Source organism: Dermacentor variabilis, chromosome 5 (assembly GCF_050947875.1).
Source record: "Dermacentor variabilis isolate Ectoservices chromosome 5, ASM5094787v1, whole genome shotgun sequence".
Taxonomy (NCBI): domain Eukaryota; kingdom Metazoa; phylum Arthropoda; class Arachnida; order Ixodida; family Ixodidae; genus Dermacentor; species Dermacentor variabilis.
This window is the reverse complement of record NC_134572.1, coordinates 169,485,223-169,491,222: the sequence shown is the minus strand read 5'-3', so window position 1 is coordinate 169,491,222 and position 6,000 is coordinate 169,485,223.

Sequence of the window (6,000 nt, the reverse complement as noted above, 5' to 3'; positions counted from 1 at the left end):
GTGGAAATTCTAGAAAGAACGGTTGAAGACGTTAAGCGAACAGTTCAGCATCAACAGCAGCGACTAATTGATTTGGAAGACCGGGCACGACAGAACAATGTTATTGTATTTGGTGTTCCCGAGACTGAAAATGAAACACGTGAACACATCGAGCCGCAAGTTGTAAAAAATATTTTTTCTGACAAACTTGGCGTCACGGTTTCATCAGTTGAAAGAATGCATAGGCTTAGTCAAAAGAAACCATCATGCGATAGACCTGTTATCCTAAAATTGTATGATTACAATGAAAAGGTGGCAATTTTAAGAACTGCAAAAAACTCAAAGGAACAAAAATGAGTGTTTCTGAAGAGTATTTGCCAGAAACAGTCGTAAAAAGAAGACAACTTTGGAAATCAGCTCAGACTGATAAACGCGATGGCGCAAAAGTCAGACTTGTTCACATTTTATCAATAGCATTGCTTATACATGGGACTTTTAGCAGGATGTGCGCGTAAGACTGCGCAATGAATGACCACTTGCCACTGAAAAAGTTGACGCGTCAAACTCTTGCCTTTACTTCATGTTGTCGACAAATTCGACTTCGCCCTGCCATCTGCTAGCCACCTGGTTAGCTCAGATGGTAGAGCGGCTGCCCTGGAAAGGTGGTGGTCCCGAGTTCGAGACCCGGACCAGGACGAATTTTTCTTCAACATTGAGGCTTTTCTTTCGAGGAACCTGTACGGGTTTCCTTTGTAGCAATTGCTACGAACGGGTAGATGTCTGATTTTCCCTTTATTTATTACTTCTCTCCACCTTGCGGGTTTCCGCAGAACTACTACATCAAACTCTTGCCTTTGCTTCGTGTTGTCAACAAATTCGACTTCACCCTGCCATCTGCTAGCCGCCTGGTTAGCTCAGATGGTAGAGCGGCTGCCCCGGAAAGGTGGTGGTACCGGGTTCGAGTCCCAGACCAGGACGAATTTTTCTTCAACATTGAGCCTTTTCTTTCGAGGAACCCGTATGGGTTTCCTTTGTAGCAATTGCTACGAATGGGTGGATGTCTGATTTTCCCTTTATTCAAAAAGTTGACTGACGCACAATGCAGCCCGAAATAAGGTTACTTAACATAAATGCCCGGAGCTTAGTGAATAAGGTAGAACAGCTTGAATATTTGTCATTGCTTCATGACACAGAACTAATTGCCATAACACAAATGTGGTTGCCCAGTGATGTGAAAGACGATGAGGTATTTCCATGCTCGTGCAATGTAATCCGCTAGGATAGAACAACCCGAGGTGGTGGCGTTGCACTTCTAGTGAGGAAACCACTCAGATATGAAACTGTGCCATCCATAAATGGGCATGAAAGTGTGTGTTGCAAACGATTAACTGTTTCTTGACAATACCATTTTGATAGTGGCCGTCATCTATACAGGCCCCGGAAGCTCTGTTGAATTTTTGTATGCACTTGACCAGCACTTAAATAATATAAGGAATGCCAGATGTAGAATTTTTTTTAGTAGGGGATTTTAATTTACCAGGTGTCAATTGGGATGCGAGAATTACGGGGTCAGTGGAAAAGCCTAGCGCTGATATAATGTTCGAGATTATGCTTAAGCATAACTTTGTTCAGCTAGTTCATGAGCCGACCATGACACAGGGGCAAAATCAATCTAGGCTGGATTTGTTATTTTTGAGTAATGGAACATTTAATTAAAATGTCAACATAGAGGATGGCATATCAGATCATAAAACAGTTGTAGCAATTTTAAGTATAGGTAACATGCAATTAGAAAAACATCCCTCTGTATATGTGTATAATTTTAATCGGGCTGATGACACGATCATTTATTGACTACTTAGAACGTGCTCTTGATAATATTCCGGTCGATAATGCCATAAATAGTGTTTGGAGATGCTTTGTATCAGTTGTTCGCACCTGTTTAGAAAAATGCGCGCCCAAGAAAATCAAGCGCATCGGAAAACCCAGTCTATGGGTAACTAGAAACATTCATTTGAAGCGGTGACTGAATCATGCACGTAGCAGGATGCCAAGGTGACGTGCAGAAATAGCCAGTCTCAGTACGCAAGTTAGAAAAGAATTAAAAGATGCAAAGGCGTCATTTTTTTCAACAACACTGGTGAATTACTTGCAAAACTCCTCTGGAATTACTTACCTGGTTCCACGTGCAACATTAATGAAATTAAGGTAGACTGAAATGTCTGTAGTAGACCAGCTTTGATTGCACAGGCTTTTAACAGTATGTTTAACTCTGTATTTACACCTGGCAGTATTAGGCACCCCATAAATGCAAGTAATGGTTTGTTGCCGTATGAAGGTACAAATGATACGTATTGTAATTTCTCAAGAAGGCATTGTAGCATTGTTGTTAAAACTGGATACCAAAAAATCTTGTGGCCCTGATGAAATACCCAATGATTTTTTGAGGTGTTATTGCGAATAGATATCACATTTTTTGTCTAGAATTATTGCAATGTCATTACGTATCGGAGGTGTGCCAGAAGATTGGCTCCTTGCACACATTATACCTACATTTAAAGCAGGCAATAAGTTATTGGCGGAAAACTATCGGCCACTTTTCATTACATGTACCGTGTGTAAAATGTTGGAACACATAATATGGAAACATCTGGTTGAATATATAGAAAATAACTTCTACAGCATGCAGCATGGTTTTAGCCAACCTTTGTCAACAGTGACGCAGCTTTTTGAGGTATCTCATGCTTTTGGCATCGCAATTAACAAGGAGCAAATTGATGTTATAGCAATTGATTTTTCGAAGGCTTTCAATCGGGTGTGTCACACAAAACCAATTGAGAAATTGTATAAACTTGGAGTTAATAGGCAAATTGTGAAATGGATTCATGCGTACTTTAGAAATAGAAAGCAATATGTTCAAATAGCATGCGAACGATCATCCTCCTTACCTGTTTTATCTGGTGTACGACAAGGCTCGGTTTTAGGACCAATTTTGTTTCTATTATATATGTAAATGACATTGCTAATGACTTGCATCCTAACACTCAACTGCGTCTATTTGCAGATTATTGCTTTATTTACTGTCGCATTAAAAATGTCTATGATCAAGTGTCGTTGAACGAATGCCTGCAATGAATTTATTATTGGTGTGTTACGAGGGACATGAAAATTAATTTCGATAAATTGGCTTACATGACTGTATCTAACAAGAAAACCCAATTGCTTTTTACTTACAGAATAAGTAATAGCTCATTTCAACATGTTAATAAGCTTAAGTACCTCGTGATCACAATCACGCACAATTTGAATTGGAACGAACACATTGAAAACATTTGTAGATCTGCTAAACGCAAACTCGGTCTGTTAAGGCGAAAGTTGAAAGATGCAACACCCGAGGCAAAGCTCAAGGCGTACAAAACAATTGTACGGCCCACACTGGAATACGCATGTATAGTTTGGGATCCGCACCAAGTGGGCTTCATAAATAAACTGGAACGGATTCAAAGACTAGCCGCATTGTTTATCTTTAATGTTTACCAAAGAACACAGTCTGTAACTACATTATCTCGTGCCTGTTTGCCTGAACTCGCAACGTGCAGAAAAATAGCCAGGTTGAAATTCTTGTACCAAATGTATAACAATAAATTCAATTTGGACTCCAGGCTATACTTGCCTCCCTCTTGATGAGTGTCCCCACGTACAAGTCACCCTCATGCTGTCATGCCCTATGTGCCACGCCTTGATACCTTTAAACTTTCCTCTCTTGTGAAAACTATAGTCGATTTGAACAGCCTTGAAGCAGATGCATTTGTTGAAACACACACAACTGAATCATTTGGGCGTAAACTGTCATTATGTGTTTGCTGAATGCATTGTTTGTTGCGGAACTGGCATTACGTGTTTGTTGAAAATTCTTTTTCCCCCACCCCTGTAACAGCCCGCGAGGGCTAGCAGTATTGGAAATAAATAAATAAATAAATTTGTTGACAGAATACACTGCAATTGAATTCTGCAAATATTTCTTTAGGGTTGTGTTGGCAGGTAGCTTCATATTTAGAGCACTGGGAAATTGTAACTCATTGCAAGTTCCCAGTGCATGAATAAATTTCAACATTTGCCTTTCACTAGGCTATGTCCGGTTTTGTCAAGTATCACTCAGTGTGTGTAAATATCTTGTATTTTATATATTTCCATTGTTCTAAAAACCATCTAATGTAGTAGCGTATAAAATGAGACTAATAATTGCATACAGCAAACTTGTACTGAACCATATGAACTTCAAAAATTGCACACTTCCAATTCCTTAATTACTTACAAACACATAGCCTCTATTTGTAAATGCTTGCACATTCTTCATCCAGAAAGTTTGGAGCTGACGTTACCCTTCATAGTGCAAAGGTGTTGGAATGCAGGAGATGGGGTACTTCACCTAACCTAACCTAACCTCACTGGGTAGACCCTGCTTCATAGTGCGCAGCTTAATTGAGAATTGTAATGCCCCTTGTGCAGTGATCGTCATGTTTTAGTTGCCAGGGTTACAAGTATACACTTCAAGTTAACAGTTCAAATACATGCTGTTATCTGTTATGTGGCTAGGACTGGCTAGACTCTTACTCTTGGAAAAATTTTATAATTAAGGATCAACAAGTATCAGGTTGGAATGGCTTAATTGTTATTGGACCTATGAGACAAAGATCTAATATCAATGACAAACTTAAAGATGGCTTGACCGTGCAACTGGCATGTAGACATGTAGTAATTGATGATAAAGGAGCATTAGGACACATTGAATCAACACATTTATTATTGTATGTATACTTAGTATAACATTTTAACACAGGCAGAATTCAAATATACACATCGCATCCTTGGATGAACCTCGACATGTCCTGTGTAGTTAATGAACCAACACTTGTCGAGAACTCGTTATCTCAGATGCATAACGTGAGCAAGCACTGCTCACCTCTTTCGGCGATGGATCAAGGGAGAATGCAGGCATGCTTCACACTATCAGACTAGATAGGAAAAGGTCCAGATGTCTTGCCTGAGCCACAGATGAGCACAAGTAGATTTCCCAATACAAAACACCTATTATATGTTCTCCAGCGAGGTGTAACCTGTGAGTGAGCAGATAATAGAGGAAAGAAAACATTCGCAATCCGTTATTTTCAGTCTGGTCTTCACCGTGCTCTTGCAAAGGCATGACTTGAGAAGTATTCGTGGATCAAACAGAAAAATACAGGGGTCCTCATCGTTTTTGTGTGTCCTGCATGCAAGGTCATGTAGGTTCCCTGAAGCAGCAGCTTGTTAAGAAGTTAGCACATAGAGAATGTGATCCTGAAACACAAAGAGCAAGAGAAAATAATGTGGAACACAATGGAAGAAAAGACCGGCATGCTAATAGTAGTACTAAGTCTCTTAGACAACATATTCAGATGCTACACTTCAAAATTTGCCACCAAATGTCAGGTGCTTCAATAAAAAAGAATGTCAACATATTCAGATATGCTACACCTTCAATTCTGCCACCAGGTGCAAGGTGCCTCAATACACAAATGTGAACATATTCAGATGCTACAGTCAGATGTCGGGTGCTTCCATATTGAAACATAACGAAAGTAAATGAACGATTCCTACATGTGATATCCTTGTTTCATGTCAAGGGGAGACCTCATTACTGAAACTTCTTTTCATTTTGTCAATACAAATTGATGAAACTTGCAATCCACATAACTATGGTGCAGTGAACACATTATTTTTGTGTAATACAGGGTTCTCATGAATTTTTTCTTCTTGATTTCAAGGGAACCTTTGTGAATATAAACTGGCAAGCACATCCTATGCATTCTGACGTGCTGAATTGTTTTTATTTTTTCTTGTATAATATGCAATTCTTAAGGTAGCGATCTTGTTACGGCAACTTTGTTACGAAGCCACAAGAGTATAGAAATATTGGCATGTCAGAATGATGTCAGAATGGAGGCTTGGGTTCCCCTCAAGTGACTATTGTCACTTTTATCC